The following is a 13443-nucleotide window of genomic DNA, read 5'->3' as shown; positions in this document are numbered from 1 at the left end:
CACTGACATGGTGGTGCTGTGTTAGTGTGTGTTGTGCTGGTATGAGTGGATCAGACACAGCAGCGCTGCTGGAGTTTTTAAATACCGTGTCCACTCGCTGTCCACTCTATTAGACCCTCCTACCTATTTGGTCCACCTTGTAGATGTAAAGTCAGAGACGATCGCTCATCTATTGCTGCTGTTTGAGTTGGTCATCTTCTAGACCTTCATCAGTGGTCACATGACGCTGCCCACGGGACGCTGTTGGCTGGATATATTTTGTGTTGGTGGACTATTCTCAGTCCAGCAGTGACAGTAAGGTGATTAAAAACTCCATCAGTGCTGCTGTGTCTGATCCACTCATACCAGCACAACACACACTAACACACCACCACCATGTCAGTGTTACTGCAGTGCTGAGAATGATCCACTACACAAAAATTACCTACTGTTTGGTGGTCCTGACCATTGAAGAACTAATATAAAATGGACAGTGAGTGTAGAAACAAGGAGGTGGTCATATTGTTATGCATGCGTGGTGTATATGACAAATAAAGGCATTCATTCATTCAGTCATAAATCCTGAAAATCTGACGACTACCCTGACATACATCTCTTTACAAGTGTATTCAAACTTCTGACCTTAACTGTAGCTACTGTTTTTCCATCTCCAGGGTGTGATATTATCTGGATAGGACGGTGTTAGTTTTACGTGCATAAATCACCGCATGACAGACTGCAGCTTCCACTAAACATAACGCTCCAGGCAGGCTAATGCAGCGCCCTGTTTCCTCTCGCACCCCTTAACCTGAAAGGCTCGAGTGAGTTTTTAAGGCTCACTTAACGCATTAATGGAAAAACCTGACAATGATGTATATAATGTATGAGGAAACACACACGCTGTAGGTTGACCAAACGTGTACGCTGGGGCCAATTCGCCCAAATAAAAGAAAAATAAATGAAGCGTTTTGGAGGGGATAAATTACATTCAGATTCATTCCATTGGTTTCTTTCTTCCTATCATTAGTGCTTGACGGAGAGAAAAGACGCAGACCAGCACTGATGTATTGTTTTGACTAAAACATCGTAGGGCTACAATTAGTTCGACTTAATTACCACAATTAACAAGAACCCCACTTGCTAATTGCCAAATCTCATGTAAGCTGATGGGTGTTTTTTTTTTCTGGCACAGATTTCATTAAAAAAGGGTAAATAGATAAAATATCTGAGTATTATTTGCACTATTTGTGTTCTGCTCTGCCTGTATTCTGTCAATTCATCCTTTCTTTCATTCAATTCTTTGTTTTCTTTTTTAATCTCAAGTCTGCCCAGTAAAATGAGAAGAAGCCAAACCTACATAGTTGGCCTGTCCTCTACTGAAAAGAGGCGTTTTCCAGGCTCACACAGCATCACTAACCTTAAACCCGGTAGTATGGAGTTCAGACAGGGTTTCCAGCACAGAGATAATATTGTGATCGTTTTAGTGATTTTACTGACACAACATCTACATTTATTGGCCACTTTATTAGGAACACATACTCATATATGTACAGTGGGGTCAAAAAGTATTTAGTCAGCCACTGATTGTGCAAGCTCTCCTACTTAAAAAGATGAGAGAGGTCTGTAATTTTCATCATAGGTACACTTCAACTATGAGAGACAAAATGAGAAAAAAAAATCCAGGAAATCACATTGTAGGATTTTTAAAGAATTTATTCGTAAATTATGGTGGAAAATAAGTATTTGGTCAATAACAAACAAGCAAGATTTCTGGCTCTCACAGACCTGTAACTTATTCTTTAAGAAGCTCTTCTGTCCTCCACTCATTACCTGTATTAATGGCACCTGTTTGACCTCGTTATCTGTATAAAAGACACCTGTCCACAGCCTCAAACAGTCAGACTCCAAACTCAACCATGGCCAAGACCAAAGAGTTGTCGAAGGACACCAGGAAGAAAATTGTAGACCTGCACCAGGCTGGGAAGAGTGAATCTACAATAGGCAAGCAGGTTGGTGTGAATAAATCAAATGTGGGAACAATTGTAAGAAAATGGAAGACATACAAGACCATTGATAATCTCCCTTGGGGTCAAGATCTCATCCCGTGGGGTCAAAATGATCATGAGAACGGTGAGCAAAAATCCCAGAACTACACGGAGGGACCTGATGAATGACCTGCAGAGAGCTGGGACCAAAGTAACAAAGGCTACCATCAGTAACACACTATGCCGAGAGGGACTCAAATCCTGCAGTGCCAGGCGTGTCCCCCTGCTTAAGCCAGTACATGTCCAGGCCCGTCTGATGTTTGCCAGAGAGCATATGGATGATCCAGAAGAGGATTGGGAGAATATCATGTGGTCAGATGAAACCAAAATGGAACTTTTTGGTAAAAACTCAACTCGTCATGTTTGGAGGAAGAAGAAGAACCCAAGAACACCATACCTACTGTGAAGCATGGGGGTGGAAACATCATGCTTTGGGGCTGTTTTCTGCAAAGGGGACAGGACGACTAATCCGTGTTAAGGGAAGAATGAACGGGGCCATGTATCGTGAGATTTTAAGCCAAAACCTCCTTCCATCAGTGAGAGCATTGAAGATGGAACGTGGCTGGGTCTTCCAGCATGACAATGATCCCAAACACACCGCTCGGGCAACGAAGGAGTGGCTCCGTAAAAAGCATTTCAAGGTCCTGGAGTGGCCTAACCAGTCTCCAGACCTCAACCCCATAGAAAATTTGTGGAGTCCGTGTTGCCCAGCGACAGCCCCAAAACATCACTGCTCTAGAGGAGATCTGCATGGAGGAATGGGCCAAAATACCAGCTACAGTGTGTGCAAACCTGGTGAAGACTTACAGGAAACGTTTGACCTCTGTCATTGCCAACAAAGGTCATGTTACAAAGTATTGAGTTGAACTTTTGTTATTGACCAAATACTTATTTTCCACCATAATTTACAAATAAATTATTTAAAAATCCTACAATGTGATTTCCTGGATTTTTTTTCTCATTTTGTCTCTCATAGTTGAAGTGTACCTATGATGAAAATTACAGACCTCTCTCATCTTTCTAAGTAGGAGAACCTGCACAATCAGTGGCTGACTAAATACTTTTTGGCCCCACTGTAACTATCTAATAAGTTATGTTGCAGCAGATATAACATTAAAACCACCTCCTTGTTTCTACACTCACTGTCCATTTTATCAGCTCCACTTACCATATAGAAGCACTTTGTAGTTCTACAATTACTGACTGTAGTCCATCTATTTCTCTGCATGCATTGTTAGCCTTATTTCATGCTGTTCCTCAATGGTCAGGACCCCCACAGGTCCACCACAAAGCAGGTGACACTGACATGGTGGTGGTGTGTTAGTGTGTGTTGTGCTGGTATGAGTGGATCAGACACAGCAGTGCTGCTGAAGTTTTTAAATACCGTGTCCACTCACTGTCAACTCTATTAGACACTCCTACCGAGTTGGTCCACCTTGTAGATGTAAAGTCAGAGACGATCGCTCATCTATTGCTGCTGTTTGAGTTGGTCATCTTCTAGACCTTCATCAGTGGTCACAAGACGCTGCCCATGGGGCGCTGTTGGCTGGATATTTTTGGTTGGTGGACTATTTTCAGTCCAGCAATTAAAGTGAGGTGTTTTAAAACCTCCCATCAGCATTGCTGTGTCTTATCCACTCATACCAGCACAACACACACTAACACACCACCACCAGTGCTGAGGATGTTCCACCACCCAAATAATACCTACTCTGTAATGGTCCTGGGAGAGTCCTGACCACTGAAGAACAGCATGAAAGGGGGCTATCAAAGCATGCAGAGAAACAGATGGACTACAGTCAGTAATTGTAGAACTACAAAGTGCTCCTATATGGTAAGTAGAGCTAATAAAATGGACAGTGTGGGTAGAAACAAGGAGGTGGTTTTAATGTTATGGCTGATCGGTGTCTAAGACAAGAGCTTTACTTAATGTTAATTCAAATTTGGTACAGGGTTGTTGATGCAGTCACAAACTGCTGATCTATTGAGGAGCAGCTCTACAGACTGAAATGCCACATTGATGGGAAAGGTCAAAGGTGAATGGTTTAATCTTACAAAAAGCCTCTGGTAACTTAATTAATCCTTCTTCCCAACCACAGTGAGCAGAAAAGAAGACTCTGCGATCACAGTAAGCACAGGGTCACCAAATCAACAGTTGGAATTGGAAAAACATTCACTGAAGCTTAATTTCTATCAATCTGGCAATGAATCGAACAAACGTATGTGGATGCCTGACTATGAGTTTGTTAAACACTCCATTCTAAAAACCATGGGCATTGATGTGTGAGTTGACCTCATCCCCATAGCCCCATAGCCAAAAGTCGGAAGCATATATCCAATTAGGTCGGGGGGTGCTGGAGCCTATCTCAGCTTTTCAATGGGCGCAAGGCACACAGTAACACCCTGGACAGGACGCCAGTCCATCGCAGGACAGACACCCATTCACTTACAGGGAAATTCAGTATCTCCAATTAACCTTGACTGTGTGTTTTTGGACTGTGAGAGGAAACCTTAGATCCTGGAAGAAAACCCACGCAGACACGGGGAGAACATGCAAAACTTCATTTCAGTTTTTTTACACAATAAGCATTATTTGGCATAGTTTGTTCAGATGAATAAAAGATAAGCACAAATAGAGTATTATTTTATTTTTTTTAAAGAGAAAAAATACAAGGGGGCGGCACGGTGGCTCGGTGGGTAGCACTGTCACCTCACAGCAAGAAGGTCCTGGGTTCGATTGACTTATTAGAATCCTCTCTTTTGAGGCAGCTGCCTATGTAGGCAGTAAGACAGCAAAAGGCAGCTCCCTAGGTTTTCAAACACACCCTTTGTCATAATTTGTCTTCAATTTCATTTTGTTTAAAAAAAATCGGGGGAAAATCGGGTCGTGAACCCAGTATCGTGAATCGTATCGCATCGTGGGTAGAGTGTATCGTTACATCCCTATACCTGAGTATTCCCTGCTGTAAAAGTGTCCCGAAACACACACTTCACTGGAAATGTGAAATGAAAAAAATATGCTAATGACGCTGTATATGCATTTTATAACACAATTCCTAGGCTATAATCAAAGTACCATAATGAAATAACACTTTTATTCAGATTATAGATATTTGATTATGTTGTTTACATAAGCACTTTAATTATTGAGCATAAAAATTTGATCATTATAATACAGCCCATTTCTATTATACCGGGATACATAAATACATTTAAAAAATACTTAAATATTTTCAGTTCATGTTTTACTCTAACAGCTTTTAGATACCGTGCTCCTGCTGTTTTTTTATAATTAACAAACAACAATAAATGACAAGTGCTGGAAAGCAATTGAGTTGAATGTGCAAACAGTTGGCCATTTGGTAAACTGCTGAGTGCCGTTGACTATTATGAACAACTGTGGTTTATGGAGCAGTTGGGCATTGTTTTAAATCATGGTAATCACATGTCCGGGTGGTATTAATAGCATTATAAACGTAGACACTATAAAAGCTTAATTACTTCAGCAGAAAATCCAAACACCAGGGGTCATACCAATTTTCCCATCGATCAGCCATGGGTTGGTGAGCTCATACGAGGTCATGGCTGCGATGCACTTTATCAATCCGGCTTTGCATGTATACACTGCTTTATAACCACAGGCTGCGTCCCCACAAACCGATAAAATCACCCGCCTCTTCCTTTCTATCTAACAATTTACCCTGGGCTACACCAGCAGTGCTGAAGGTCAAAGAGATTTGCACTGAGTAAAATAAAGAGGCTGGTGAGAGTTCTGAATGCGTTCTTTATGAAGTAATGAAATATTACGTTGTCTTCTTTATGAAAATGTGTATATAGTGCATAGTGTATATAGTGTATATGTGTATATAATGCATATGTGGGGTGGCACGGTGGCTAAGTGGGTAGCACTGTCGCCTCACAGCAAGAAGGTCCTCGGTTCGATCCCCAGGTGGGGCGGTCCGGGTCCTTTCTGTGTGGAGTTTGCATGTTCTCCCCGTGTCCACGTGGGTTTCCTCCCACAGTCCAAAGACATGCAAGTGAGGTGAATTGGAGATACAAAATTGTCCATGACTGTTTGATATAACCTTGTGAACTGATGAACCTTGTGTAAGGAGTGACTACTGTACCTGTCATGAATGTAACCAAAGTTTAAAATATGACGTTAAAATCCTAATAAACAAACAAACAAACAAACATATGTGCGCTCATCTACGAAGGGTCATTATGCAATTATAGCAGATAAAAAGATTTCAGCCAGTTAATAAATCATCTGATTTCAAATTGCATGGAGGCCTTGGTACCAATGCATAAGTTTAACCCAAATGTGTTAATAAATAAATAAATATGGTATCGCACACTGTTAGGATTTGATATACTGTACGAGGGATAGATTTTTGTTGAAAACGGTGAGGGTGGGAGGAGTAGTAAGTGCTCATGTCTAAGAGACTGAAAGACCTTATAGTCCGGATTAAGCGCCATCTGATTTCCACCTTTTTGGGCAGCTCAAGGAAGCTTTAAGGGGGAGAAGATTTTCATGTGATGATGATGTGAAAGCAGCGGTGCATCAGTGGCTACAAGCTCAACCAAATCCATTTTTTGCTGATGGCATTAAAAAGTTGGTACAACGCTGGAAAAATGCATCGGAAGGCGACTATGTAGAAAAGTGATGTCATTTGTTTTTGAAATTTTTAATAGAGTTTTTAAAAAGTGCTGAAACTTTTTGAAAAACCCTCATAATTACTTGAGGATTTTATATAATTGCAAATAAAATTAAATATTAATTAAAGATCAGATCAGCTGCTCAGGTGGCACAGCGGTAAAATACGCTAGCACACATCGGTATGATGTATTCGAAATCCCAGCTCTGCCATCCAGCTGGGCTGGGCGCCTACATGAACAACTTTTGGCTGTTGTTCATCCAGGGAGGGAGCCAGATAGGAACCTCATAACTGATGCAATTACGACCTCTGCTGGCTGGTTGATGGCGTCTGCACAGAGTAGAGGAATAATACGATCAGGGTGTGGCTCTGAGTGCGCAAGGCTGATTCGCATATGAACTCGCCTCGTGCAGATGAAAAAATGCATTCGGCTACTGCTCACGCGTCGGAGGGGACGTGTGTCAGTTCGCTCTCCTCAATCAGGGGCGGGGGTCAGCACCAGTAGAGAGGAAGCATAATGCAATTAGGTAAAAATTGGACGTGCAAAAAATCGGGAGAAAAAGGGAGAAAATGCATAAAAAAAGATCAGATCAGCTTTAAACCTGGAGTCGATCTCTGTTTCTTCGAGCTAATTTTCTGTGCTCTGAATCTTACCTGAATCAACACACATCAGAAATATATGGTGTCAGAAGTGGGATTCGAACCCACACTAAAAATGATTGTTTATTAAAAACATCTACAACTCCACGAACATGAACTTTTTGGAAATTCCACCCCATCCTTTCCACAAGATTCTGGAGTGTGTGTGTGTGTGTGTGTGTGTTTACTTAGTACTAGACTAAAGAGTATCTGTGAGATCAGGCAGTGATGTTGGACGACTAGGACTGACTTGCAATTGATTTTTCAATTCATTCCAAAGCTGATCTACGCTGTCAGGGTCAGTGCAGGCAACTCAGGTTCCTGGTTGTTGGATGAACAATCCAGACAAACCGTGGCATCTCACATATTCTAGATCATACCATGTTTGAGGGACTGGCAAAGCCACCTCCAAACAGTGGGCCAGTAAATGCAATGATCAAATGGTTATGGCACTGCGGGAATGAAAGGCCCAACAGGGGAGCAATTCTCGGCTGCTTTAATAGGAGGGAAAGGCAACAAAAGGACAATGAGCCACACTTCCCATACTGCGTCTGTCCACTACCGATGAAGTCTCCTCCTTCACTGGTAACTGTAAAGTCTCCTCTGCAATTATTGCATGAGAAACTGCGTCCCTACTGAAAGCCTCACCAGAGAGTTGAGACAGTTCAACACATCGCTTCCATCATTGTTTCATCTTACTGACAAGTCTCAGACGGCCTCAAAAAAGATTGCGGTTTATTAGATGTCAACGCTGAACATCAAAACAACATTTGAGGAAAGCAATTTGGTCAGCACGGTCCCAGAAATTAGACATGCCTGCTTGTGGTCTGCATCTTTTGTTAGGGTTACATGCTAAAACTAGATAGATGTGTGCTTAGTCATCAGAGAGAATAGGGTTAGATTTTACACCTCAGGAAAATCAATGAGCAGAAAGACTTAACCAGATTTTTTAAATGTGAAAAATAACAAAGAGAGTTCTGTCTCCACTTTCCCTCTTTTATGCCAAGTGGGTGTTCATTGTCCTCACTTGCTCATCAACTTGGACCCGCAACAACCATCAGAATACAAGCTTGCCCTCGAAAGGTCACTCTACAGGGACCCACAATCTTCAGACTCATTTACCGCTATTAACCAAGTGTTTCACACAGCCCTAAAGAGTATGCCTTCCCTCGTACCTCAATCCAGCCATTCAAGCCGACGGGCCCCCACAATGACCAGCAGGAGCAAGTTCAGAGAAAGGGACCGAGCCCCAACTCTCCATCCCGCGCAGCCAGGACAGAATAGTTAAGCCGCTTAGCATTCTATACAAGCATCTGCTTAGGGAATAGTGGGTAAGGGAAGTTTTCTTATGCATGCAGGCTGTGATACTGCAGAAGTGACTTTGTGTTTACGCGCCTGATTGCATTGAGCTTCAGCCTTAACCAGGACTGACAGAAAAAGAGTAATGCATGCATTGCAGAAAAGGATTCTGAGGGTTTAACATTGTAGAGGTTTGTACAATCAGCGACCTATCCTCTTTACTTTTCGGTTGACATTGTGAACCGATAATCACTCCAGAGTGATAGTATGCTTGTTTAATCTCATTACAAAGAACCTACTTACACTTGTGACTGATATTTACATCCTGGGATTTCCCGTATTTCCATGTTCTGAGTAACTTTTTAAAGACTTAGTTTGATTTCTGTTTGGTAGAATATACACCGACTGACTTACTGACTGTAGTCCATCTGTTTCTCTGCATGCTTTGTTAGCCCCCTTTCATGCTGTTCTTCAATGGTCAGGACTCTCCCAGGACCACTACAGAGCAGGTATAATTTGGGTGGTGGATCAATCTCAGCACTGCACTGACACTGCTGACCAACTCAAACAGCAGTAATAGATGAGCGATCATCTCTGACTTTACATCTACAAGGTGGACCAACTAGGTAGGAGTGTCTAATAGAGTGGACAGTGAGTGGACACGGTATTTAAAAACTCCAGCAGTGCTGAGAATGATCCACCACCTAAACCTAGGGGTCCTGACCATTAAAGAACAGGGTAAAAGCAGGTTAAAAAGTATGTAGAGAAACAGATGGACTACAGTCAGTAATTGTAGAACTACAAAGTGTTTCTACATGGTAAGTGGAGCTGATAAAATGGACAGTGTGTAGGTACTGTAGTCAAACTATGGCAATTATTTAGGACCAGGGCCTTTCATTCTTGTAGGGCAGACTCTAAGACTATGACAATGTAAAGCTTGTTGGACAGTGGACAGTGACACAGTAGCTTAATGGCAGACCTGTTTTAGTGTTTTTTGGATGACATCTGACCATGTCAACAATGTTTCACCCAGCATGGAACAATTTGGGTTTATATGGGCATTTAAGTGAGTATAGTAAGACTTCATAGTACCTACTTTATTATCAATTTACAAATAGCTAATTTGCTGTATGCATAGTTTAGGAAACCACAATAAATAACTCAAAGTATATACAGTAACTCAATTTTTTTATATTTAGTCACATAAAATGGATAGATTTTTTAGCCCAGGTGAAATGATAATTTAGTATTATAATATGAATTATATTTGAGTAGCAGTTACTTGATTTACCCCTTATTAAACCATATTATCTGACTTACTGCTGTCTTTAATTACTAAGAGTTTAATTAGGCTTCTAGGTGTTGGTTGGACAGTCTAGTTTTAAGCAATGTTGACAGGGTCCAATCTGGACACCCCATCAATGCACTGGTGATGATTCTGAGACTACACTATTCCAGGGTTTAGTTTTATAATAACAAGTTAAGTGAACAATTCAATACATTTAATCTTGTCTCATCTTAAAAACGACTGAAAACAGGCAACTGTTGTCAGCTCACCATTGTGATTTATTAAATGACTACAGTGAGTACAATAAATCAGAGGAAGTAGTTGCTGACAGGTCCCGAAAGGTTTACACTTTTTTTCCAGTGGAGTTGGTCAGATGGTCATGCAGTTAAGCTGAAAAAGGGTTAAAATAGTTCAGAATATTTACTTTCTAAAACAAAGAGCTTGCAATTTTCAGCACCTTTCCCTTCTGCATTGATGAGACTGTTTAAGATGTCCCATATGACAAACTACTGTGCTGCACAGAATGCCAAGTAAGAAGCAATACAGTGTCTTACTACTTAAGGGCTTAGAAATCTTACATTATGCTCTGGCTGCCTGCCATATCATCAGTCTTACTTACTTTTAATGATAATGACCAAGAGATCAGTTAAACTAACCAAAAATGATTGTTTGTTCTCACACAAATAATTAACAGAAATAATTGTGTGCCAAGATACTACAGCAATACATGGAGTAAGCACAGGCCAAATTTACCATGTACCAATTTACCATTCATAGCATGTCCAAAGCATTAGTACAGTGTAAGGGTCTACAATAAAAACACCTGTCAAATATCTGACAAATATGTGGCACCACTTCTTTACTATGTGAACAAGATGAAACCAAAACTAAGTAAACACTGATGAAATAAAAACAGACCTGCTACAGTGTTAAATACCTAAAACTGCATTACAGTAGTATTGCAGCTGTTTGGTTTCTGAATTGCGCATTTTGTACACGTCCAGTCATAAATTACCCATGATTAGTATTTTAAATTACAGAATTGCCTACAAGTTTTACAGAACGTAGGATGAATAAAGTATCAATTCAGAAAGTAAGAAAAAGCAAAACAGATCAGTTTTCCACTTTCCACCTAGGTATCTAATTTGGTAACTTGACCAAATAGTGTTCTTTTTTTGGCTAAAGACAATTTGTTATAGTGTAATGCTTTTGACTTAATGTAGAAACAATAACCTGCAACTATGCTCTTATGAAGACTAATTGTGAATTTATGACAACAAACCATGGCTGAGACTTCCAGTCATAAGCCCTATTTGACTTTGTGCCTTTCTGGATATACAGATAAAACATTCTGTCAAAGTAATAGCATTACTGTAAAACTATAACAACCTGTTCAAAAACGGTGTGCAGAATCAGTATAAAAATGGCATGTTGTGACCCTACATTTTAAAGTTATTTCACATTGATGCTTGTAAAAGATCTAGTTTGCATTAATGCATGTATGTGTGACGAGTGTGGATCTATAAACTAAAAATCAGCATTATAAACAATAGAGCACAAAATATTTATATGGCACAGAAATATTCATGTTATGGTTTTAGATTGTACTTTGAATCTCTTAGAATATGGCATCTCTGTCTTGTTACTGTTTTTAAGCAAAACAAAAGTAAAATGAAGTTTTGCAATGCATACTATCTCAGATATCTATTTCAAACTTATTGATATTTGCCATATCACCTAGTGTTGTAACTGCAAAGTAAGAATTTAATATTCAGTTTTTGTTTTGTTTTGTTTTGTTTTTTTGGGGGGGGGGGGGGGGGGGGCTGTTGTCCTTCTTACTGCAATTATTGAATTAAAGACTTCAATAATCTTCAAAATGCATGAGCAAACTATAACAAGGCCTTTAGCCTCAACAGAACACTACTTGACTTTTGGTCAGGTTGCCAGATTTTATATCTAAGTGAAAAGTGGAAAACTGATCTGGTTTTGCTGCATTTTCTTACTTTTCTGAATAGATACTTTATATATTTTATTTGTAACTCTAAAATTATTCTGTAAAATCTGTCTCCCAAGCATGCATGGAGAAAAAGCTTAACATGAATGTGTTTATGCCCTTTTGGCTTAGGATACTGTTAAGGCAAATGTGTGAGCAGTGCTTGGTCATATGCAACAGTTTTGGGAATGTGCTGTCTCTGTTTGGTTGCTGCTTTGTTAGGAAAATTTGTGGCAAATAAAAATTGCTATACCCATCATGTATAAGTAAAATAAAATTAAGTATCATGATGTTTGCTATTATCTATTTCTAGTCATTTTCGTATTTTTATTTCTTTTCTTTTACATTTCTATTTGTTTAATATATGTATAAACATTTTTCATATCTGTTTATTCCTGAAAGTTGCTGTTACATTGCAAATTTTCTCCAGTGGGATAATAAAAGGCTACTATATCTTATTATATCTTATCTTATCTTATCTTATATCTTAGTAGCTTTGCCAGTACAACAAACTGCAAGAATGAGTTAGGATGAAAAATTCAACTAAAATTTACCATATAATTAACCATACAGCTGGGTAACGTAACGATCATATATTTAGACAATCATTTTGCTTTTATTAATGCATATTTAGTGTGTAGATAAAGAAGGGATCAACAATCATGATAAATGCGCTCTGCGGGTAAATACAGAGCGCTGGTGTTCAACGCACTATACGCCGAGTAAGGCGTTTTTAATGTGTGGCACAGCTAAATTGCAGTCTAAAACACATGTCCAGCAAGCATTAATACAACCACAAAGCTCTAAAAATAACGCAGTAAACAATCGAGATCGGATGCATCAACTTCCAGGCAGATCAGATTGAGCGCGGGACCGCGCTTATAATATGTTTAATTATAAGGAAACCGCGGACGCGCCTGACAGCGCATGGCAGAACTGATGAGGGTTCGTATTACAAGTTTACAACGTCCACGAAGTACACAAGGATGCAAATGATGTGTAAATAAATGTCTGGCCTGTGCAGGTTTACAAAAACATACAGAGCTTGTGTAGGTTCGTGCAATTCGCTGCATCACGCACTTTAAGGAGGGGAAAAAAGGGAGGCTCACCATTCTGATGAAGATCCGCTGTACAAACGTTTCGCTTTTGAAGAGATGAAGCGCACTCGGTGATGGACTCAGAGGAATCTCCCATGTGAGAATAATTAAGAGAAAGAGACGCAGAACGGTCCAGTGCGCAGCGGTATCGTGCCGGAGAGTCTGGAGGAGGGAGGATGGACGGACGCCGCGGCTCTCAGTACTGAACCGCACCGCAGTAGCCCGGGCAGCGGAACACAGCGGAAATAAACAAGCCTTCAGGAGAAGCAGCTTCCAGCAGAAGCGTCCTCAGCGGAAAAAGAGCTGCAAGCAATGCCGGGTTATCCGCATGTGTATGAACAGAGAGCTGGAGGAGCTGGTGGAACGCGCAGCACAGACTACACCGCGCGTGCACCATGTGAGGGAGTGTGCGCGTGTGTGTATGCGCGCGCGCTGGTGTGTGTGT

At 40.5% G+C, this 13443-nt stretch overlaps 1 protein-coding gene across 1 annotated transcript in view; it reads right to left on the bottom strand.

Annotated features, from left to right (window-relative positions):
* Positions 1-13038, bottom strand: part of tenm4 (teneurin transmembrane protein 4) — a 349240-nt gene extending 336202 nt beyond the window's left edge. The window contains exon 1 of the mRNA XM_063016253.1: positions 13011-13038. The gene's annotated coding sequence lies outside the window, so the exon portion shown is untranslated. The remainder of the gene's footprint in view (positions 1-13010) is intronic.
* Positions 13039-13443: the final 405 nt, after the last annotated feature.

Source organism: Trichomycterus rosablanca, chromosome 20 (genome assembly GCF_030014385.1).
Source record: "Trichomycterus rosablanca isolate fTriRos1 chromosome 20, fTriRos1.hap1, whole genome shotgun sequence".
NCBI classification, from domain to species: domain Eukaryota; kingdom Metazoa; phylum Chordata; class Actinopteri; order Siluriformes; family Trichomycteridae; genus Trichomycterus; species Trichomycterus rosablanca.
This window is presented reverse-complemented; position numbering and strand designations above follow the sequence as displayed.